The sequence below is a fragment of the Lepus europaeus genome, chromosome 20 (genome assembly GCF_033115175.1).
Source record: "Lepus europaeus isolate LE1 chromosome 20, mLepTim1.pri, whole genome shotgun sequence".
Classification (NCBI taxonomy): Eukaryota; Metazoa; Chordata; class Mammalia; order Lagomorpha; family Leporidae; genus Lepus; species Lepus europaeus.
The window spans coordinates 11,740,071-11,763,646 of NC_084846.1; the positions used below are offsets into that span (position 1 = coordinate 11,740,071).

At 52.2% G+C, this 23,576-nt stretch overlaps 1 protein-coding gene and 1 long non-coding RNA gene across 3 annotated transcripts in view; one reads left to right on the forward strand and one right to left on the reverse strand.

Annotated features, from left to right (window-relative positions):
- BRD4 (bromodomain containing 4) overlaps positions 1–3,202 on the reverse strand; it is an 80,068-nt gene extending 76,866 nt beyond the window's left edge. Inside the window, exon 1 of one of the 2 annotated variants that reach the window (XM_062178790.1) lies at positions 3,149–3,202. The gene's annotated coding sequence lies outside the window, so the exon portion shown is untranslated. Of the gene's footprint in view, positions 1–2,688; positions 2,760–3,148 lie in introns of those variants that run through there. The other variant, XM_062178788.1, reaches the window with a different exon arrangement.
- Positions 3,203–3,548: 346 nt separating this feature from the next.
- Positions 3,549–22,324, forward strand: LOC133749155 (uncharacterized). The gene is made up of 3 exons (XR_009864569.1): positions 3,549–3,613; positions 21,879–21,986; positions 22,120–22,324. It is a non-coding gene; the product is annotated as an uncharacterized LOC133749155 (long non-coding RNA).
- The last annotated feature ends 1,252 nt before the right edge of the window (positions 22,325–23,576 follow it).

Here is a 23,576-nt window from a genome sequence, read left to right on the forward strand (position 1 = left end):
CACTAACTGTGCAGGGACTGGCTGATCATACACATGTGAAGGTAGAACACTAAAAAAAACGCAGGCACGGTTTAAAAGGAAAAAAAAAAAGTGGTCATGTTTTATTGACAACGTGAAAACTCACATTAAGAAAAGCTACTACCCACACTTGTTTACTGCCACTTCTCCCTCTTGAAGCACTCTCTGCAGGTCAGGCTTGAACCACAGCCCAAATCCACTCACCACATTTCAAACTGCTAAGTGGGAAAAGCACAGCAGTCAGCGCAAGGAAGCCATCACGGGCCAGGCTCCGAGGGCTATCGACTTTACTGCAATTCCAGGGTGCTCAAGGCGCCCTCGGCTAAAACTCACATTCTTTCTATGTCACTGCTGACCAAGGATGCGCACTGCTAACATTTTTTTTTTCCCAGAGGAATGATTTGCATTTGGGATTGTGGATAGGCCAAATTCCTGCTCAATTATCCTTCCAGTTAATTCATTCAAAGACTATTTAGGTGCTCTTCCAGGCGCTTTAGATAGAACAGAAAATACGCAAGCCAAGGAAACAAAGCGCTGCCCCAGGAGAACTTATATATATATATATATATATTTTTTTTTTTAAAGGGGGAAATTTTCTTTCTACAAACTCGTGTTATGTATTAAGTGGAATGTCAGCATTAGCAAGCAATTCTCACCTTGCCAATGTCCAGTCTCTTCTAAATACCAACAACCACACAGATTTCTGAAACATAAGCAGCAGTTTCTAATGACAAAGTTTATCCGAAATCAGAAATTGTGACCAATTTGACAGATGACAGCAGCACCGAGATGACAAACATTTTCTGCTAAAAAAAAAACCTAACCCTGACCTGTCTCGCCAGAACTCCCTAAAGCTCAAGCCATTCAACAGCCTGAACTGTACAACAGGAAAATACTGCATTCCCCTCCCACCCACAAAACCTCCCAAAGCCCAAGTACATTTTAGTACAAAGATCACAGCCACTGGCTCAAAAGGTAACTTTTGGGAAACAAAGTCTAAATTCCTTTAAACAATCCAATAATTTGGTGGAAATTTTACTAAGTAGCAATGATTCTCTCGCCATTCTTGGCTCAATCTTTTTTTTTACCCCCTCGCTACCGTTCAGGCTAGGGAAGTGAGGCAAACCGGCACCCATCCTTAAGGAAAGGCATTCCCTTTCCAGTTTTCACTTTCCCTAACTCCAGCAGGCCGCCTGGGCTGACTGAGAGCAAGACACGGGTCCGTGGGCTGTTCCTCCAGTGGGCACCAACTGAAACCCTCTCTCCAGGGACTCTCCCACTGCCGCCTGAGAGCCCTCAGATGATACTATGTTTCCCCTCAAAGTAAGAAACATGGCGGATAATAACCGGGCAATGCATTGTTTCAGATTAGCCTTTTCAGTCTCCATTTAATCAACACAAGACATCTGAGAGGCTTATCTGTCTCTGGTTGAAACTTGGGGGGGGGGGGGGCAGAAATCGGTTATCTACAATGCCTCGGTGGAAAGATAACCCCCATGCAAGCTAAACCGAAAGGAATGTTTCATTAATTACTGGCAAGGTCCGAAGACAAACAGTGCCGTCTAAAACTTTCCTGAAATTGAGCACACATTCGCAAATCCATCAGGGTATTATTATTATTATTACTGTTTTACTTTACAACTTCCCAGGAGTACAAATTCCAAGAACTAACAATTTAGGGAACCTGACTGCTCCATTCACAAGAATTTCCCCGATCAAGGATTTACAGCACTAAAGGCTCTGAGGCACCCTCTGCCGCGGGTTTTATTATTATTATTATTATTTTCCCCCTGACCGCGGACTGAGCAAAGACGTTTCCATCCTGAGCATGCAGACTCCGAGAAGGCCACGACTCCCCCCCCCCCCCCAGGCCGCGGGAAATGCAGACAAGTAAACAAGCGAGCGAAATACCACCACTCCGCCTCCCCCTAAAAAAAAAAAAACCACACCAACAAAGCGTGGTGCCGAGTGGAAGGCAGGCCGGCCGGCCGCCCAGCAGAAGCACATGATTCATGCTCGGGCCTGAGCGCAAGTGTTCAACACTGTCCGGGATCCCCCATCCTCAACGCGGGCCGGCCCTCGGGGGCATCGCCCCCGGCTCAAGTCGGGCTACTTCCGTTTGGAAAAGGGGAGGCTGGAAGGGGTGGGGGGTGTCATTTTATTTCGCTGAATCACAACTCCTCCACATTCCCACCCCAAACCACCACACGGGGGGAAAAGGAAGAGGGAGGGGGAAAAAAAAAAAGAGGCATTGCAAGGACGCCAGCGAATCCCAACCTAGCAAAAATAAAAAATAAAAAAAATAAAAAAAGCACAAAGCGCCCGGCCAAGGGGCTGCCAGGCCGGGAGTGGGTGGGTCAACAGGGCCACGCTCGGTGCGCCCGGGCACCGCTCGCACCTCCCCGCCCCGGGCCTGTCTGCGGCCCAGCGTGCGGTGGCGGCTTCCTCCCTCCCGAGGGGCCCCGGCCCTCTCCGCAGAGCCGCGGGCACGGCGGGAAGGTGAGGACATTCATGGGGGCGGGGGCGCGCTGCCCCGGTCCGGCACAAGGACCCAGGAGCCAGGGGGAGCCTGCGCCGGGGCCCAGCCCACAGGGGAGTCACCGCCGAGCCTGCCCCGGGCACCTCGGCCGAGAGCGGCCACCGCCGCCCGCACGCCGGGCCCGGACTTACCGGGGCCGGGCGCGCCGCGGCCCCGCGGCCGCAGCTTCTTCCTCCTCTTCCTCCTCCTCCTCCTCCTCACTTGACAAAATGGCGGCGGCAGGAAGTGCCGGGCGCCTCGACCCGCCCCCTGCCCGCCCCCGGCCGCCCGCCCCGCCGCGGCGCCCGCGCCCCCCAGCGCCCCGACCCCGCCGGTCAGCCCGAGGGAAGGGCGGCGGCGGCGGCGGCGCCACGCACCGGACGCCCGCGAGCGGCCCGACGCCAACGGCGCAGGCCGGCCCCGGCGCGGGAGGCCCGCAGGCCCGAGCCCGCGTAGCCCCGGCTCCCCGCCCCCGCGCCGCGCCGATGGCGTAGGTGGAGGCGCACCGGCCCCATTACGCAATGCAGGTTACGCGGGCCGTGCCGCGGGGCCCACCGCCCGCCCCGCGCCGCCCGCCGCCCGCCGCCCCGAAGGGCACTCGCTGGTCCTCACCTGAGACGCTAGGCCGCACGCCGCCCCCGCCGCCAGCCGCCCGCTGCCGCCGCCCCCTCCCCGGCAGCCTGCCGCGGCGCCGGGGCCCGCCCGCTGCGCCCGCCGCTCAGCCGCGCTCCCAGGCCCCGCTCGCCCGCGGGCACCGCCGGCAGCCGCCGCCGTGGCGCCGCCGCCGCCGCCGCCACTGCTTCGGCTCCTCGGCTGCGGAGAGCAGAACAAACAGCCCTGCCGCTGCCGCCGCCGCCGCCGCCGCCGCCAGCGCACTGACGTCACCGCGCACGCTACGCGCGCGGCCCCGCGCCGCCGCCGCCGCCGCCGCCGCCGCCGCCGCCGCCGCCGCCGCCGCCGCCGCCGCCGCCTGCTGTGCCGCGGCCGCGGCCGCCGCCGCCGCCTCCGCCGCCCGCCGCGCGCGCCCCGCCCCTGCGCCCGGGCGCCGGCGAGCTCGGGAGAACCCGTGGAGCTGAGGTGAGTCGGGACGCAGACTCGCGGGGCTGGGAGGCAGGCGGGTGGGTGGCCGCGCGGAGGGCAGCCCCCAGGGAGGGTCCCGCGGGCCGGCCGAGCGAGGGGCCCGGCGGAAGCCACCTGGACGGAGGGTGGGAGAGGCGCGGGCCCGAGACCCCCCGCCCCCATCTGCAGGGCAGGCTGAGAGCCGCCCTGGGGTGCTGGGTGGCGAGGCGCTCAGCGGAGGGAAGGGTGCAAGCGAGGGGCGGCCGTGGGCCAGGCTGGACCCCCGCGCCCCGGACTGGGTGTGGGTGGCTTTGGACACCCCGGTGTGGTCCGCGCCGGGAGATCCCTGGAAGGATCGGGGCTCTCGCGGCTTGATAGGAGGAGGCTGTGGAAGTTTTCCAACCCGAAACATCGCCGCCGCCTCTGCCCTGCCGCCTGCAGCCTGCGAAGCCGGCACCCCATAGGGGCACCTGGTTCTCGTCCCCCGCTGCTCCGCTTGGGCTCCAGCTCCCTGCTAATGCGCCTGGGAGAACCAGCGGAAGGTGGCCCAAGTGCTTGGAGCCCTGCTACCCAAATAGGAGACCCAGATGGAGTTCTGAGCTTCTGGCTTCAGCCTGGACAAGTCCCAGCCACTGAGGCAATTTGGGGACTGGATCACCCAAAGATGGTGTGTGTGTGTGTGTGTGTGTTTCTCTTTCAGTATACCTTTCAAATAAATCTTAAAAGATTATGAACTGCAAAGGCAGTTCCAAAAGCTATTTCTAAAATCATTTTTTATTGTTTCATTTAAAAAAAAAAGATTTATTTGTTTGAAAGGCAGAGGCAGAAAGAGAGAGAGAGGTCTTCCATCCACTGGTTCACTCCCCAAATGGTCACTATGGCAGGAGCTGCGCCAATCCTAAACCAGGAGCCAGGAGCCATCTTCTACTGCTTTTCCAGAGCAGAGAGCTGGATCAAAAGTGGAGCAGCTGGGAATCGAACCGGTGCCCATATGGGATGCTGGCACTGCAGGTGGTGGCTTTACCCGCTACGCCACAACACCTGCCCCCCCCCCCTTTTTTAAAAGATTTTATTTATTTATTTGAGAAGCAGAGTTGCAGAGAGAGAGGGAGAGACAGAGACAGAGAGAGAGGTCTTCCATCCACTGATTCACTCTCCAAAAGGCTGCAATGGCCAGAGCTGGGCCAATGCAAGGCCAGGAGCCAGGAGCTACTTTGGGGTGTCCCATGTGGGTGTAGAAAGCTGAATCGGAAGAGGAGCAGCTGGGACGAGGACCAAAGCCCATATGGGATGCTGGCACCACAGGCAGAGGCTGAGACCACTATGCCACAGAGCTGCCTCCCGTCTAAAGATGATTTAGGGCAGTGACCTCTCGTTTCTGTCTGCTGCAGTACCTATCCTAACTTCTCACAGGTAGCTCAAACTCACAAAAAATGTTTAGCAATCTGGTTGAAATCTGTGTAATAAAAAGACCCTTGTTGGGGCCGGCGCCATGGCTCACTTGGTTAATCCTCCGCCTGCGGCACCGGCATCCCATATGGGCACCAGTTCTAGTCCTGGTTGCTCCTCTTCCAGTTCAGCTCTCTGCTGTGGCCAGGGAAGGCAGTGGAGGATGGCCCAAGTGCTTGGGCCCTGCACCTGCATGGAAGACCAGGAAGAAGCTCCTGGCTTCAGATCGGCGCAGTACCAGCTGTAGTGGCCATTTGGGGAGTGAACGCTTGGAAGGAAGACCTTTCTCCCTGTCTCTCTCTCTCTCTCTCTGTAACTCTGTCAAATAAAAAACAAAAAACAAACAAACAAACAAAAAACAAAAAAAAACCCTTGTTACTTAATGCTTCACATTCTATATTTTTCCTTGATAATTTTTATTTTTGCAGACAGAGCTCTTCCATCTGCTGGTTTGCTCCCCAAGTGCCCCACCACAGCCAGGGCTAGACCAGGATGAAGCCAAAAGCCCAGGACTCAGTCTGGGTCCCTTACATGGGTGACAGGGACACAAGCACTTGAACCATCCTCTGTTGCCTCCCAGCGCACACACTAGCGGGAAGCTGAATTGGAAGTGGAGGTAGGGCTTGGACCCAGGCACTGTGATACTGGATTTACCTGTCCTAAACAGCATTTTAACCACCATACCTAAAGCCTACATCAATGGTTCATATTTTAAATAAGCTCTTTCTCTTATGTACTGCATTCACAATACTAAAATCCAGGAGAGAATTAGAGAATGGCCCTTAGGAATATAAATAATGCTAACAAATAGCTTTAAGTATCTTTTATTTTTTAAAAAATATTTACTTATTTATTTAAAAGGCAGAGTTCTAGAGAGAAGGAGAATGAGAAAGAGAGGTCTTCAATCTGCTGGTTCACTCCGCAAATGGCTGCAATGGCTGGAGCTGGGCCAATTGAAAGCCAGGATCCAGGAGCTTCTTCTGGTTCTCCCACGCAGGTGCAGGGGCCCAAAGACTTGGGCCATCTTCTACTGCTTTCCCAGGCCATAGCAGAGAGTTGGATTGGAAGTAGAGCAGCCAGGACTCAAACTGGTGCCCATATGGGATGCAGGCAGCAGTTTTATCTGCTGTGCCATGGCACTAATCCCAATATCTTTTATTTACTTACGTATTTTGAAAGATAGCTCACTTCCCCAAATGCAGGCAATTGCTATAGCTGGACCAAGGAGGGAACTGGGAAGTCAATTCAGATCTCCCATGGGGATGGCAGAGACCTGGCAACCTGAGCCATCACCTGCTGCCTTCTAGGGTGTCAGAACTCAAGCCAGGTACTCTGACATGGGACACCAGCTTTTTAATCAGTATCTCAAACACTCAGCCAAACACACACCCCTGTCACTCCATTTTATCTTAAAAAAGGCTTGTTTCAAAGGCAGAATGACAGAGAGAGGACGAGATCCGCCATCAATTGTTCACTCCCCCAAATAGCTACAACATCCAGGATTGGGTCAGACCATAGCAGGTGCCAGCAACTCCTTCCAGGTCTCCCATGTCGGTGGTGGAGTACTTGAACCATCTTCCTCTGCCTTCCCAGGTGCTTTAGCAAGGAGTGGCCTCAGAACTAGAGTAGGTGGCACGCAGATATAAGGAAGATGTGATGGGGCCCGCACTGTGGTGTAGCAGGTAAAGCCGCCACCTGCAGTGCTGGCATCCCATATGGGCACCAGTTCGAGACCTGGCTGCTCCACTTCCAATCCAGCTCTCTGCTATGGCCTGGGAAAGCAGTAGAAGATGGCCCAAGAGCTTGGGCCCCTGCATCTGCTTGTTCACTCCCCAAATGGCTGCAGTGGCCAGAGCCGAGCCGATCTGAAGCCAGGAGCCAAGAGCTTCTTCCAGGTCTCCCATGTCGGTGCAGGGACCCGAGCACTTGGGCTGTTTTCCACTGCTTTCCCAAGCCATAGCAGAGAGCTGGATCAGAAGAGGAGCAGCCGTGACATGAACTGGCACCCATATGGGATGCCAGCACTGCAGCTGGAAGCTTAATCTACTATACCACAGCCCTAGCCCTGAATTTTTTTTTGGTATGCATCAGTATATATTTGTGTATGGAAATAGTTGTGTTACAAAACAGGATCAATGTGCACACTTGTAACAGCACTCTTGTACCCATAAAAGAATTTATCTGTAGCATGCACCTTTTCTGGAGCCATTCCTCAGGAATACTTGCAAATCTCCCTCATTGAAGATAATTTAGAAATAGCATACAGTGGGTTATCTGGCAGGGGGAAGGGAGCAAGCATTTTGCTTAGTACTTACGATACTGATTAAGATGCCCATGTCAGGACTGGCATGGTGGCACAGTGGGTTAAGCTACCACCTATAGTGCTGGCATCCTGGATGAGCTCCAGTTCAAATCCTAGCTGCTCCAGTTAACCCAGCTCCCTACTATATATGCTTGGGAAACCAGCAGAAGATGGCTCAAGGGCTTGGGTCTCTGCCACCCTTGTGGGAAGCCTGGATGGAGTTCCTGGCTCCTGGCTTCAGCCCGACCCAGCTGCACCTACCCAGCTGCATGTCCTACTTCGGAGTACCTGGCTTCATTTCCTGGCTCTGGCTCTAGCTCCCAGTTCCTGCTTCTTGCTGTTGCATACCCTGAGAGGCAGCAGGAGATGAGTCAAGCAGTTGGATCTCTGGCACCCATGTGGGAGAACTGGAAGGAGCTCCTGGCTTCAGCTTGGTCCAACCCAGGCTGTTGCAGGCATGTGGGAAGTGAACCATCCGATGGAAGATCTCTGTTTTCTTTGTATCTCTGCCTGTCAAATAAATATTTTTAAGTTATAAATAAGAAAAACAGACATGTAGGGGCCAGTGCCATGGCTCACTTAGTTAATCCTCTGCCTGCGGCACTGGCATCCCATATGGGCACCGGTTCTAGTCCTGGTTGCTCCTCTTCCAGTTCAGCTCTCTGCTGTGGCCAGGGAAGGCAGTGGAGGATGGCCCAAGTGCTTGGGCCCTGCACCCACATGGGAGACCAGGAGGAAGCAACTGGCTCCTGGCTTCAGATTGGTGCAGCGCTGGCCATAGTGGCCATTTGGGAGGTGAACCAAAAGAAGGAAGACCTTTCTCCCTGTCTCTCTCTCTCGCTGTCTAGCTCTGTCAAAAAAAAAAAAAAGACAGATATGTAAAGCAACAGAGGTCCTACCTGCTGGTTCACTCCCCCAAATACCCACAGTGGCTGGGACTGGGTCTTGTTTTATCCAGAAACCAAGGATCCCAACCCTGGTATCCAGCATAGGCGGCAGGGACCTCACCACCAGAGCCATCACCTGCTGTCTCCCATGGTTCCCATGGGCAGGAAGCTGGACTTGGTAACTGGAGGCACTGGTGGGACTTGGGCATGCCAACCAGCATCTTAAGCACTAGGGCAGACTCCCACCCCCTGCTTGCAGGGTTTTTTAATAGTTCAGTGGCTTTTTTTTTTAATATAAAGATTTATTTATATATTGAAAGAGTTACAGAGAGAGAGAGAGACATCTTCCATCTGCTGGTTCACTCCCCAGATGGCTGCAGTAGCTGGGGTTGGGTTAGATGGAAGCCTCACATGAAGGTTCAGGGGCCCAAAGACTTGGGCCATTTTCTACTGCTTTCCCAGGTGCATTAGCAGGGAGCTGGATTGGAAGTAGAGCAGCTAGGACTCAAACCAGTGCCCATATGGGATATTGGCATTGAGGCAGCAGCTTAGCCAACGATACCACAACACCACCCCAATAGTTTGGTGGGGACTTTTTGTTTTTGTTTGTTTAGCAGCTTTTGGCTTAGATAAAACTTGAAAGTGCAGAGTTTCAGAGGTTGGCACTGTGGCACAGTGGGTTAAAGCCCTGGCCTATAGTGCCGGCATCCCCTGTGGGTGCCAGTTCAAGTCCTGGTTGCTCCACTTCCCATCCAGCTCCCTGCTAACGCACCTGGGAAAGCAGCAGAGGATGGCCCAAGTCCTGCTCCCAGGTGGGAGACCTGGAAGAAGCTTCTAGCTCCTGCCTTCAGCCTGGCCCAGCCCCAGTCATTGTGGCCATTTGGGGAGTGAACCAGCCAATGGAAGACTTCTCTCTCTCGCTGTGCCTCTCTCTGTAACTCTACCTTTCAAATAAATAAAATAAACGTGGTTCACTCCCCAGATGGCTGCAATGGCCGGACTGCACCCATCTGAAGCCAGAAGCTGGGAGTTTCTTCTGGGTCTTCCACGCAGATTCAGGGGCACAAGCACTTGGGCTATCTTGCACTGCTTTCCCAGGCCATAGCAGAGAGATCATTCCTTCCACTCCATTTCCCCCAGGTGTTTGTTTGTTTAAGATTTATTTTTGGGGACTGGCACCATGGCTCACTTGGTTAATCCTTCACCTGCGGCGCCGGCATCCCATATGGGCGCCGGGTTCTAGTCCCAGTTGCTCCTCTTCCAGTCCAGTTCTCTGCTGTGGCCCAGGAGGGCAGTGGGGGGTGGCCCAAGTGTTTGGGCTCCTGCACCCGCATGGGAGACCAGGAGGAAGCTCCTCACTTCGGATCAGTGCAGCACCGGCTGTAGCAGCCATTTGTGGGGTGAACCAACAGAAGGAAGACCGTTCTGTCTCTCCCTTTCACTGTCTGTAGTTCTACCTGTCAAGCAAACAAACAAACAAAAAGATTTATTTTTGTATTTGAAAAGCAGAATGAAAGAGGAGAGACAGATCTCTCAGTTGATGGTTCACTCCCCAAATGACTGCAATGGTGGCTGAAGCCAGGAGCCAGGAACTCTCTCCCAGTCTCCTGCAGGGGTGGCAGGAGCCCAAGTACTTGGGCTGTCTTCTCCTATCTTCCCATGCACATTAGCAGGGAGCTGGATCAGAAGCAGAGCTGTCCGACATGAACCAGTGTTCCCATGTGGAATGTATATGGGATGCCAGCAGAGGCTTAGCCCACTGCACCACAGAAAACTCCAAACCCCTGTTACCTGTCCATTTCTTAGAACTGATGAGCTACTGTTGATACATTGTTATGGGTGAGGAGGCTTTAAAAAGTTGAAAATGTGTATTATGAGGGGCCAGCTTTTGGCACAGCAGTTAGGGTTCCACTTAAGACAGTTGCATTGAGGCGGGGGCTGTGGTATAGTGGGCTAAGCCTCCGCCTACATTGCTAGCGTCCCATATGGGTGCCGGTTAGAGTACCAGCGGCTCCGCTTCCAATCCAGCTTCCCTGCTAATGTGCTTGGAAAAGCAGTGGAAGATGGCCCAAGTGCATGGGCTCCTGTACCCACGTGGGAGACCCAGAAGAAGCTCCTGGCTCCTGGCTTCAGATTGGCCCAGCTCTGGCCATTGCAGCCATTTGGGGAGTGAACCAGCAGATGGAAGACTTTCTCTCTCTCTCATTCTTTCTCTGTATTTCTGCCTTTCAAAGAAGTAAATAAATATTTAAAAAACCAAAAAGACATCTGCATCCCACATCAGAGTTCCTGCAGTTCTGATCCAGCTTCCTCCTAACGTGAACCCTAGGAGGCAGCAGGTAACAGCTCAAGTTCCCAAGCCCCTTCCACCCATGTGGGAGACCTGGATTGAGTCCCTGCTACCCAAGTTTATAGGAAGTGAACTAGCAGACTGCAGGTCTGGCTGCCACACTGACTTGCAAATGAAATGAATAAAAGAACAAATAAATTAAAAATAAATGTTTTAAAAAAGGTGTGTTATGAAAAACTCTACATGGGTTTCAGTTTTTTGTACAAAAATGAGCTTTTTGTGTTTTTTGGGGGGTTATTATTCATTTTAAGTTCACAAAACAAAAATTGTGAGGTAGTGACACATTAACATCTCACACTAGTATGTCACAATTAATAAACCATACACAGCTTCCTCTGTGTTTGTTTTATCCTGCCCACCCCTACTGGCCTACTTTTTTTCTTTTCAAAGATTTATTTATTTATTTGAAAGAGTTACACACAGAGAGAAGGAGAGGCAGAGAGAGAGAGAGAGAGACAGAGACAGACAGACAGACAAAGAGAGGTCTTCTATCTGCTGGTTCACTCCCCAGATGGCCGAAACGACTGGAGCTGAGCCGATCTGAAGCCAGGAGATGCCTCCAGGTCTCCCATATGGGTGCAGGGGCCCAAGGACTTGGGCCATCTTCTATTGCTTTCCCAGGCCATAGCAGAGAGCTGGATTGGAAGTGGAGTAGCCAGGACTCGAACTGGTGCCCAAATGGGATGCCAGTACCTCAGGCGGCGGCTTTACCCGCTTATGCCACAGCACTGGCCCCTTAAAAGATTTATTTATTTACTGGTAGGCTCTAAGCACATAGAAATAATAAGAAAATAGGCTAATTGCCTGCTATGATCTGTTTACACTATGTTACATGTTGAAATATTTCACTGTACTCCATGAAAACTTGCAAATATTACAGGTTAATCCAAAATTTAAAAAAAAAAAAAGGAATAAAATTAAAAAAAAAAAAGATTTATTTATTTACGTTTGAAAGGCAATGACAGAAAGAGGTCTTCTATCCATTGGTTCACTCCCCAGATGGCAGCAATAGTCTGGTCTGTGCCAGGCTGAAGCCAGGAGCCAGGAACTCCATCCAGGTCTCCCTAGTGGGTGGCAGGGGCCCAAGGACTTGAGGCGTCACCTGCTGCCTCCCGGGGTGTGCATTAACAGGAAATGGGAATCAGGAATGGAACTGAGACTTGAACCTAGGCCCTCTGATATGGGATGTTTGTGTCCCAAGTGCTATCTTAGTCACTGTGCCAAACACTGGCCCTCTATGTGTACAGGTAAAACTATAAAGAAAAACAGCAGATAAATTAGCACTTGTTTGCTGATGGAGTGAATAGGAAGGGTGAGAGGGGGGTGGGGGTGGCAGATTTCTGAGGTGTGGCAATATTCTGTTTTTTTACCTTATGTATTTGTATAAGTTATAGCAGTGTCCTACTTTTTACCTTATTGAATATTTGTTAATATTTATTTTCACTTTTACTTAAAAGACAGAGATCTCCCATCTGTTGGTTCTCTAACTAAATACACACAATATCTGGGGTTAGGCCAATCCAAAGCCAGGAGCTCAGAACCCAATCCGGGTCTCCCACATGGGTGACAGGGCCCCAAGGACTTGAGCCATCACCTGCTGCCTCCCCATGTACAGGAAGCTGGATCAGAAGCAGAGGGAGCCAGGACTGGATCAGACACTCTGATATGGGATGTGGGTATCCAAAATGGCATCTTAACAGCTCTGCCAAATGTTTGCCCCTCTTTTTAGGTTTTCTCTATTATTATTATCTTTTTTTCCCTAAATCAAAGACTCAGCATAGTCCTGCTGATTTCCTTTTTAAAAATAAACAGGTGTGTGTGTGTGTGTGTGTATACTGTGGTGTAGCGGGTAAATCTACTGCCTGCAGAGCTGGCATCCCATATGGGTGCCAATTCGAGTCCCGGCTCCTCCACTTCCAGTCCAGCTCTCTACTGATGGCCTGGGAAAGCAGTAACAGATGGCCCAAGCGCTTGGGCCCTTGTACCCATGTGGGAGACCCGGAAGAAGCTCCTGGCTCTTGGCTTCAGACTGGCCCAGCTCCAGCCATTGCAGCCATTTAGGGAGTGAATCAGCGAATGGAAGACCTTTCTCTATCTCTCTGCCTCTGCCTCTCTGTAACTCTGCCTTTCAGATAAATTTTAAAAATCATAAATAAATAAGTAAATAAAGAAATTTAAAATAAATGGTTGGGGCCAGCACTGTGGTGCAATGGATTAATCCACCTCTTGGGACACCTGCATCCCCTATAAGAGTGCTGGTTCAAGTCCCAGTTGCTTCACTTCAGGTCCAGCTTCCTGCCAAAGTGCCTAGCAAGGCAGCAAAAGATGATCCAAGTAGTTGGGCCCTGCCACCCAGTTAGAAGACCCAGATGGAGTTCTGGCTCCTTGCTTTTGCCTGGCCCAGACCTGGCCATTTAGGGGAGTGAACCAGGAGATGAAAGATTTCTCTCGATTGCTCCCTCTCTTTCTCCCTCTCCCTCTGCCTTTCAAATAAATAAATCCTTTTTATGAAAATTGGGGGGGAGGGATGGTGCTGTGGCGTAGTGGGTAAAGCTGCCTGTAGCACCAGGATCTCAAATGGGTACCAGTTCATGTCCTGGCTGCTCCACTTCTGATCCGGCTCCCTGCTAATGTGCCTGGGAAAGCAGTGGAAGATGATCAAGTCTGTAGGCCCCTGCACCCACGTGGGAGACCCAGAAGAAGTTCCTGGCTCCTGGCTTTGGCCTGGCACAGTCCTGACTGTTGCATCCATTTGGGGAGTGAACCAGTTCGACGGAAGGTCTCTTTCTCTGTTTTTTCCCTCTCTCTGTCATCTGCCTTCAAATAAATAAATCTTAAAAAACAAAAAACAAACAAACAAAAAAAAAAACAGGCCTCTTGGGATACCCACATCCTCTATCAGGGAGTGCTGGGGTTTGTCTCAGCTCTGCTTCGACTTCTGGCTCCCTGTCTGTGTGCACCGTGGATGCAGCAGGTCCACCTGCCACAGCCCCAGCAGTGAACCAGCATATGGAACACCTGCCTCTGGCGTGGCACACGCGTGCGCTCTCCTCTCCCCTCCTCCTCCTCCCCTCCCCCTCTCCCCTCCTCTCCCCTCCTCTCCCCTCTCCCCTTTCCCCTCTCCCCTCCCCCCTCCTCCTCCCCTCCCCCCTCCCCTCCCCTCCCCTTCCCCCCCCCCTGCTCTCGCTCTGCCTTTCAAATGAATTTTTGAATAAAGCTTCCTTGGAGGAACCACACCCCCTATTTGTCTAAGTACAGGTCAGGACTGAAAGGTCAAGGTCAAGTCTCTTTCATCCCTTTTGTCTCTGTAAATAAATAGACTGAAGAAGCCAGCTCGTGGAATCCAACAGAATATCTAGGGGCAAGCGTTGTGGTACAGCAGGTTAAGCTGCCACTTGCGATCCTGGCACCCAGGATCCAAGGACCCAGCTGAAGTGCCAGCTGCCCTGCTTCCTCTCCAGCTTCCTGCTTCTGCACCGGGAAGGCAGCAGCTGATGCCTCAGGTGCTTGGGCCCTGCTGCCCTGGCTCAGTCCTGGTGGTTGCAGGCATGTGGGGAGTGAGCCTGTGGATAGCAGAGGTGTATGTCTGTCTGTTCTCTCTCTGTCACTTTGCCTTTCAATAAGTCCTTTTAAAAAACTGATGGGGACGGGGCCAGCACTTTAGTGTAGCAGATAAGACCACCGCCTGCGTTGCTGGCATCCTGTATGGGTGCCAGTTCAAGGCCCAGCTGCTCCACTTCCGACTTAGCTCTCTGCTATGGCCTGGGAAAGCAGTGGAAGATGACCCAAGTCCTTGGGCCCTTGCACCCATGTGGGAGACCTGGAAGAAGCTCCTGGCTCCTGGCTCCTGGCTTTGGATCGGCTCAGCTCCAGCCATTACGGCCATTTGGGGAGTGAACCAGTAGATAGAAGACTTCCCTCTGTCTCTCTGTCTTTCTCTCTGCCTCTCCATAACAATGCCTTTCAAATAAATAAATATTTTTTTTAAAAATTATTTGTTTGAAAGGCAGAGTGGCAGAGGGAAAGATCAGCGAGCTCCTCTATCCACTGGTTCATTCCCCAAATGGCTGCAACAGCCAGACCTAATCAGGCCCCAGCCAGCAGCCAGGAACCCCATCCTGGGTGCAGTGGCCCCAAGCCCTGGGCCATGATCTGCTCCCTTCCCAGGCACATCAGCAGGAAACTGGATTGGAAGTGGAATGGCCAGTATTTGAACTGGTTCTCCAATACAGGACACCGGCATCACAAGCTGCAGCTTAACCCCTGGGACACACCAGGGCCCAGTGCTAGCCTTTTGAAACTGAGTGGTTCAGACTGAGCCACATGACTTCGGTGAGGGACAGCTCCATCCAGCACATAGAGAACCAGGACCCGGGGCCAAGAACAACCAACCTACGGGTAATAGCAGACGGCACAAAGCCTCATGGGCTTACGATAAGGAGACAGCTCGTCCTAAAATGGCCTTACACAAGGAGTGGGAGGAGGGCCCTTGGCTCTGGGCTCCAGGCAGTGCCAGCCCACCGCGTGCAGGTGCCTGATGATGAGCCGGCTGCCCTGAAGCACTGCGCCAGGAGATTGGGGTCCGGAGGAGGGACCACAGCAGCGGTGAACTTGACATCCAGGGCCTCCTTGCATCTTCTTCCTGTTCTCTTTGCGTGTGTGTGTGCATGTGCACACGCACACGTGTTTGACCAGTAAGTCTGACGTGGGGAAGACATCAGTGTGTGTGGCCGCCCTGTCGGGGGAGACACCATGGAGGACGTTGCAGTAAAGAATTCTCTCAGGGCTGGCGCTGTGGCATACTAGGTTAAGCATCAGCCTGTGGCACCAGCATCCCATGTGGGTGCCGGTTCAAGTCCCAGCTGCTCCACTTCTGAACCAGCTCCCTGCTAATGTACCTGGGAAAGCAGTAGAGGATGGCCCAAGTCCTTAGGCTCCTGCACCCACATGGGAGACCTGGAAGGAGCTCCTGGCATCAGATCGGTGGCGCTCTGTCCATTGCACCATTTGGGGAATGGACCTGCAGATGGAAGACCTCTCTCTCTCTCTCTCCACTCTGTAACTTTGCCTCAAATAAATAAATAAATCTTAAAAAAAGTTCTCCTGTTCACACATTCTGTTACCCTGAACAATAAGTTCTTAGCAGTTCTTTTTTTTTTTTCCCCCTGAAGATTTATTTATTTACTTATTTGTTCGAAAGGCAGAGCCTCAGAGAGAGAGGGAGAGACAGATTCCATCTGCTGGTTCACTCCCCAAATGACTGCCAAACAACCAAGTCCGGGCCAGGCCAGAGAAGCCAGGAGCCGGGTCTCCTACATAGGTGGCGGGGACCTGAGGACTGCTGCTGCCTTCCCAGGCACATCAGCAGGGAGCTGGATCAGAAGCAGAAGGGCCAGGATTCCAACTAGAACTCCAGTAGGGGATGTCAACATCACAAGTGGCAGATTAACCTGCCGCGCCGCAATGCTGACAGCCAGAATGTATCCGTTATTTCAGACAATTTCCTGGCAGCAAAATAAGGGGGATTTTTAAACAATTTTTATTTTCTAAAAACATTTATGTTTATTTACTTGAAATGTAGAATTGCAGAAAGAGAGAGGGATATACAGATATCCCTTCTGCTAGGTCACTCCCCAAATGGCAGCAATGGCCAGAACTACGCTGGGCCTGAGCCAGGAGCCAGGAGTGTCTTCCGGGTCTCCCATGTGGATGCAGGGGCCCAAGGACTTGGGCCATCTTCCACTGCTTTCCCAGGCACATTAGCAGGGAGCTGGGTTGGAAGTGGAGCTGCCGGGACCATCCCAGGTGGAGGTTTAGCCTACTATGCCACAATGCCAGCCCCAGAGAAAAATTTTTTAACAGGTTTATTTATTTGAAAGGCAGAGAAAGAGCAATATTCCAACTACTGGTTTACTCCCTAAATGGCTGCAAAGGGCCAGGCCAAAGCCAGGAGCCAGGAGCCTCATCTTGGTCTTCCATGTGGGTGACAGGGGCCCAGGTATTTAGGCCATCTTTTGCTGCTTTCATAGGCCATTAACAGGGAGCTGGATCAGAAGTGGAGCTGCTGGGACAGGAGCTGGTGCCCACATGGATGCCAGCATCACAGGCAGCGGCTTAACTGACTATATCACGTCAGCCCAAATAAGGGAGATGTGTGTACATTACAGAGCTGTGTCTTTACCCATATTCAGAGAAATGGTCCTAAATCTTTAAAGGCATCTGAGAAACTAAAATCCCCATCTGTTTGTACCACAGAGCAGGTTCAGAGTCTGTGCTGAGTGAGCAGGTTTGGACAGGCATGTTACTGAGTAGATATATTTCAAGTTCTCATCTCTGAGTGAGAGAGGAATTCAGAGATGTAGACTGCAAGAATGAGAGCAGGTGGCACTGGCCCTGTGTCACAGCTTCTCATATGGGAGTCACCAATGCTCTGCTTCCCACCCAGCCCCCTGCCAATGTGCCTGGGAAGGTAGTGGAAGGTGGCCCAAATACTTGCATCCCCACCACCCACGTGGGAGACTCAGATGGAGTTCCTGGCTCCTGGCTTTGGCCTGGCCCAGATCTACTATTGCAGGCATTTGGGGAGTGAATGAGCAGATGGAAGATCTGTTTCTATCACTCCACATTTCAACTAAATTAATTAAAAAAAAAAAAAAGCATAGGAGCAGACCTGATTTAAACCCATTGAAGAATAGCACATGGTGCCGGCGCTGTGGCATAGGTGGGTAAAGCCGCCGCCTGCAGTGCCAGCATCCTATATGGGTGCCAGTTCGAGTCCCGGCTGCTTCACTTCCAATCCAGCTCTCTGCTGTGGCCTGGGAAAGCAGTGGAAGATGGCCCGAGTGATTGGGCCCCTGTACCTGCCTGGGTGATCCAGAAGAAGCTCCTGGCTTCAGATCAGCTCAACTCCAGCCATTGTGGCCAGTTGGGGAGTGAACCAGCAGATGTAAGACCTCTCTCTCTGCCTTTCAAATACATAAATACATCTTTTTTTTTTTTTTTTTTTTTTTTAAAAAAAAAACGTTAGTAGTAATAGGGATAGAACCAGTGCTGTTGCACAGCAGGTTAATCTGTCACCTGCAACGCCAGCATCCCATATGAGCTCCGGCTGGAGACCTGGCTGCTCCACTTGGGATCCAGCTCCTGCTTGTGTGCTGGGAAAGGAGCAGATGGTGGCCCACATGCTTGGGCTCCTGCACCCACATGGGAGTTCCTGCTTCCTGGCTTCAGTTTGGCTCAGCCCTGGGTGTTGCGCCCATTTCTGGATGGAAGATATTTCTCTCTCCCTCTCTCTCTCTCTCTCCCTCCCTCCTTCCCTCCCTCTCTCTCTGTAAGTCTGCCTTTCAAATAACAAAGTCTCTCCCAAAAGCACACAAGCAAAGGTTAGTAGGGGTAAGACTCAAGCACCCACATGGCTGGGCCCTGCAGGTACTAAAGTAGCCGCTGTGTCAGCCTGTGATGTGACCCACACACTTAGACCTGCTAGAATTTACATTCTCCTTTAAATAACCCGCCTGATGTTGGCTGAGATTCTGACTCACAGGTTGCTGAGGACGTAAATAAACCTTAAAGTGTTACAAGGACGCCTACGCAATCAGGCAAGAAAAAGATAAATGAGGCATCCAGATGACATCATCTCGTTGATTGAAAATTCTAAGGAATTCAGCAAAGCAAACAAACAAAACTGCCATAGCTAATGCACTCAAACTTGGAGGCTGGCGCAGTAGGTTAAGTCATTGCTTGAGATGGAGGCAGGCATTCCACATCCAAGCACTGGTTCGAGTCCTGGCCCTCTTCTGATCCAGCTTCCTAGTAATGCACCTGGGGCCGGCGCTGTGGCTCAACAGGCTAATCCTCCGCCTTGCGGCGCCGGCACACCGGGTTCTAGTCCCGGTTGGGGTGCCAGATTCTATCCTGGTTGCCCCTCTTCCAGGCCAGCTCTCTGCTATGGCCCGGGAGTGCAGTGGAGGATGGCCCAAGTCCTTGGGCCCTGCACCCGCATGGGAAACCAGGAAAAGCACCTGGCTCCTGGCTTCGGATCAGCACAATGCGCCAGCCGCAGCGGCTATTGGAGGGTGAACCAACAGCAAAAAGGAAGACCTTTCTCTCTGTCTCTCTCTCTCACTATCCACTCTGCCTGTCAAAAAAAAAAAAAAAAAAAAAAGTCGTAGTAATGCACCTGGGAAGGTAGCACAGGCTGCCACCCCCATGGGAGACCCAGATGGATTTCCTGGCTTCTGGCTTTGGCCTGGCTGTTGCAGCCAGCTGAGCAGTGAACCAGTGGAGAGACTATTTATCTCTCTGCCTTTCAAATATATCAGTGAATCTTAAAAAAAAATCAAATTCAAGGTTGGCAGGGAAATAAGATCAATAATATGCAGGAATCAATTATGTACTTTTAAAATTGCCCATATGTTTATTGACAGAATGTACATACATAAGATTTATGTGTTTGAAAGGCAGAAGAGAGCAAGCTTTCATCTGCTGGTCATTCCCCAAATGTCCACAACAGCCAGAGCTGGGCCAGGCCAAAGCCAGGAGCCTGGAACTCCATCTGGGTCTCCCATGTAAGTGACAGGGTCCCAAGCACTCGGGCCATCTTCTGCTACCTTCTCAGGAGCAGTAGCAGGGAGCTGGATCCGAAGTGGAGCAGCCGGGACTTGAACCGGTGCCCATATGGGATGCTGGTGCTGCAAGCCGGGCCACAGCCCTGGTCCCCCACCTTTTGCTCTTGGCTTCAAGACTGTGCTTATGGGTTCTTCTCTGGCCGCCTCCCTCTTTCTCCCTTCTCCCCTCACAGGCAACTCTGGCCCTCTCATGCATGAATGTGTGCTCGCTCTTTCTATCCTGTCCCTCATGCACTGTATTTACACCTCTGCTTTGAATTCTCTCTGTGGGGGCAAGAACTTGGAAAAGTAGCACATCATGTTAAAGCCTCCGGCTGCTCCACTTGTGATCCAGCTCCTTGCTAATGCACCTGGGAAAGCAGTGGAGGATGGCCCAAGTGCTTGGACTCCTGCACCCACGTGGGAGACCCAGATGGAACTCCCAGCTCCTGATCAGCTCAGCCCCAGCCATTGTGATCATTTGGGGAGTGAACCAGCAGATGGAAGACCTCTCTCTCTAACTCTCTCGGTAACTCTTTCAAATAAATAAACCTTTAAAAAAAAGTTAAGATACCTGTAACAGTTTTGTGGCTGGTCTGCCCAGGGCACCTGCCCTGCGTCCTGGGTGTCATCAGAATCACAAGGCTGAGAGACGTCCCCCAGTCCTCCCGCACGGTCACCTTTGGGGATAGTGACTGGGACACCTCCTTGTCCAGCACATCTCTCCCTCACACTTAGCTTCTGAACTGTAATGTGCAGATACCTCACTGGCCCCATCAGCCCCGGTGGCAACTTGCCTGGGTCCTGCCTCAGTCCTCCTGAGCCCTGGCATGGAGGCTCTCAGCTCAAGGGCACCTGTTGTGGAGGAGGGCTCCAGTTCGAGTCCAAGCCACTCTACTGATCCAGCTCACCTGGGAAGGCAGCAGAAGATGGTCCAAGTGCTTAGGTCTCCCAGATGGAGTTCCATTCTACCCACATGTGAAACCTGGATGGAGATCCTGGACCATGTGGCCCAGCCCCAGCTGTTGCTGCCACTTGGGGAGTGAACCAGCAGTTGGAAGCTTTCTCTCTCTCTCTCTCTCTCTCTGATGCAGAGAGAAAGGCCCTCCAAGAGGTGTTGTTACCATTGCACTACACAGCAGCCATGGGAAATGCTTTCTTCACATTGCTGTTGGGTTGTTCACTGCTACTTAGGGAACACGGCTGATGTGCACGGGTTCCTGGTGTCCCTCATGCACTTCCAGGTCCTCGGCAGACCCGACAGATGGCTCTCTGGCTCCCACCCTGGACCCTCCTCAACAGGTGGCATTTCAGGTGGTGGCTTACGGGCCTGTACCATAGTGCTGGCCCCGGCAATGGGTTCTTAGATATGAAACCAAAAGTACAAATAACCAAAAAAAGAAGACAAATTGGGCCTCATCAAAATTATTATTATTTTTGCACATTACATGTATTCAAGGGAAAAAAAAAAGACATGGCACAAATGGGAGAAAATACTTGTCAATCTTGGAATGTCTAGAACCAAAGAGATACAAAGAATTGCTATAACTTAGGGTCAGCATTGTGGCTTAGAGGGTTGAGCTGCCGCTTGCAATTCAGGCATCCTGTAAGGGCACCAGTTCAAGTCCCGGCTGCTCCATTTCTGATTCACTCACTGCTAATGCAGCTGAGAAAGCAGTTGCATTAGGGTGTAGGATGCAGGGGCCCAAACACTTGGGCCATCCTCCTCTGCTTTCCCAGGTGCATTAGCAGGGAACTGGATCAGAAAAGGAGCAGCCAGGACTCCAGCGCCCATATAGGATGCTGGCGTTGCAACTTGCTGCACCACAGTGCTGGTCCCCAGAGGGTTAATTCTGGCTAACCTGACTCATCGTCTCCTGACCTAGCTTCCTGCTAATGTGCCTGTGAAGGCAGTGGGAGGATGCACCAAGTACTTCAGCCTTGCAACTCATGTGGGTGACATATATGGAGTTCATGGTTTCCATCGGCCATTTTGGCCATGTGGGGAGCAAACCAGCAGATGGGAGATCTGTCTCTCCCTCTCTGTCACTCCTTCAGATAAATAAATACATCTTAAAGTTTGTGCAGAAGGACCATAGCCACCTTAAGAGCATGCTTGGAGACACCCTGGTATTTACATATCAAGAATCCTACCCATGTCCTATAACCTCATAGGCTCCTAGTCTTCCCCTCCTTTATCCACCTGCCAGGGGCAATCTTCCTGGCCCAGCACTTAGGTGGCTTATCCTGTCTTGATAACATGGGGGGGGGTGGTCGCTGGTGTCATAGAGCCTTGGGAGGAAGCCCTGTGCCCAGCGACGTGTCAGAGGAGCGGGAGGTGGACGTGGACCTCACGCTCTTGAGTGCAGACTGGGCACACGGCTCCTTGAGTTGTCCATCCGGCCTGCAGGCTGTATTGCTTCATAAGTCTTTTGGCTAAGCCTGCTTACTGCCAATCCGTCCCATGTCTGAAATTCTTTTCTTACGGCGGGTGTGGTTGGAGGGACAAGAATCTCCGTCTCGGGGCTGCCATTCTGGTGCAGCAGGTTAAGCTGGCGCCTGTTCAAATCCCTGCAGTTCCACTGTGGATCCAGCTCTGCTAATGCTCCCTGAGAAGGCAGCAGGTGACAGCCCAAGCTATTTGGGGCCCTGCCCCTGCCATGCCCCTACCTCTCCTCCCCCCATGTAGATGACCTGGCCCAGCCCTGTTGTGTAGTGCTGTTTGGGGACTGAACCTAGCAGATGGACAACTCGCTCACTCTGTCTCTTCCTCTGTCTGTGTTACCCTGCTTTTCACGTAAGTTTTAAAAATCTTCAATATGTCTTGGGCTGGTGGTGGTGTGGCCTAGCAGGTAAAGCTGCTGCCTAGGACACCAGCAGCCCATGTTGGTGCTGTATCAAGTCCCATCTGCTCCACTTCCAATATCCAGCTCCCTGCCAATGCTCCTGGGAAGGCAATTGAAGATGGCCCAAGTGCTTGAGCGCCTGCCACCGACATGGGAGACCCTGAAACAGCTCCTGGCTCTGGCCTGCCCCAGCCCCAGCTGTTGTAGCCATCTGGAGTGTACCAGTAAATGGAAGATCTGTCTCTTGCTCTATTTTTCAAATAAATAAATCTTAATAAAAATTCAAGTCTTAAAAGAAATCTGCCTCTCTGGGACATTTGTGGAATATTATTCAGCCCTAAAAGGAAGTTATGGCCGGCGCCGTGGCTCAACAGGCTAATCCTCTGCCTTGCGGCGCCGGCACACCGGGTTCTAGTCCCGGTCGGGGCACCGATCCTGTCCCGGTTGCCCCTCTTCCAGGCCAGCTCTCTGCTGTGGCCAGGGAGTGCAGTGGAGGATGGCCCAAGTCCTTGGGCCCTGCACCCCATGGGAGACCAGGAGAAGCACCTGGCTCCTGCCATCGGAACAGCGCGGTGCGCCGGCCGCAGCGCGTTACCGCAGCGGCCATTGGAGGGTGAACCAACGGCAAAAGGAAGACCTTTCTCTGTGTCTCTCTCTCACTGTCCACTCTGCCTGTCAAAGAAAAAAAAAAAAAAAAAGGAAGTTATGACAGATGTTTCAACATAGAAGAATCTAAAATATTTAGCTTACAGGTTAAGACTGAAGAGTTATGTGTAGGGGTCAGCATTGTGGCCTAGCAGGTAAAGCTACTGCCTGCGACACCAGCAGCCCATGTGGGTGCTGGATCAAGTCCTGGCTGCTCCACTTCCGATATCCAGCTCCCTGCTAATGCGCCTTGGAAAAGCAGCGGAAGATGGCCCAAGTGTTTGGGCCCTGCACCCTAGTGGGAGACCAGGATGGAGCTCCTGGCTCCGGCCTGGCTCAGCCCTAGCAGATGCAGCTAGATCTAAGGAGTGAATCAGCAGATGGAAGATCTATTAAGTAAATACAAAACTTTTAAAAAGACCATATATTGTATGGCTCCCTTTATATGAAATACCCAACATGCATAATCCAGAGACAAACAGAAACAGACAAGGTCTGTGAGGCCTGAGGGGATATGGAATGGGGGTGATGGGTCAAGGGGCTTCCTTTCAGAATGAGAACATCTTGGAATGATGTAGCAGCAGGTTCTGCACTGCTCCAATTCCGTTCCAGCTCCCTGCTATTGCACCCGGGAAAGCAGTGGAACGTGCTTGGGCCCCTGTACCCACACAGGAGAGCTGAAAGGAGTTCTATGCTCGTAGCTCCAGCTTGGCCCAGTCTTGGTCATTGCAATCACTTGGGGAGTGAACCAGCAAATGAAGACAGCTGCACAGCACTGTCAGTGTGCCAAATGCCATAGAATTGACCACTAAAAATGGTTAAGGGGAGGGGCCAGTGCTATGGCGTAGCAGGTAAAGCAGCTGCTTGCAGCATCAGCATCCCATATGGCCCTGGTG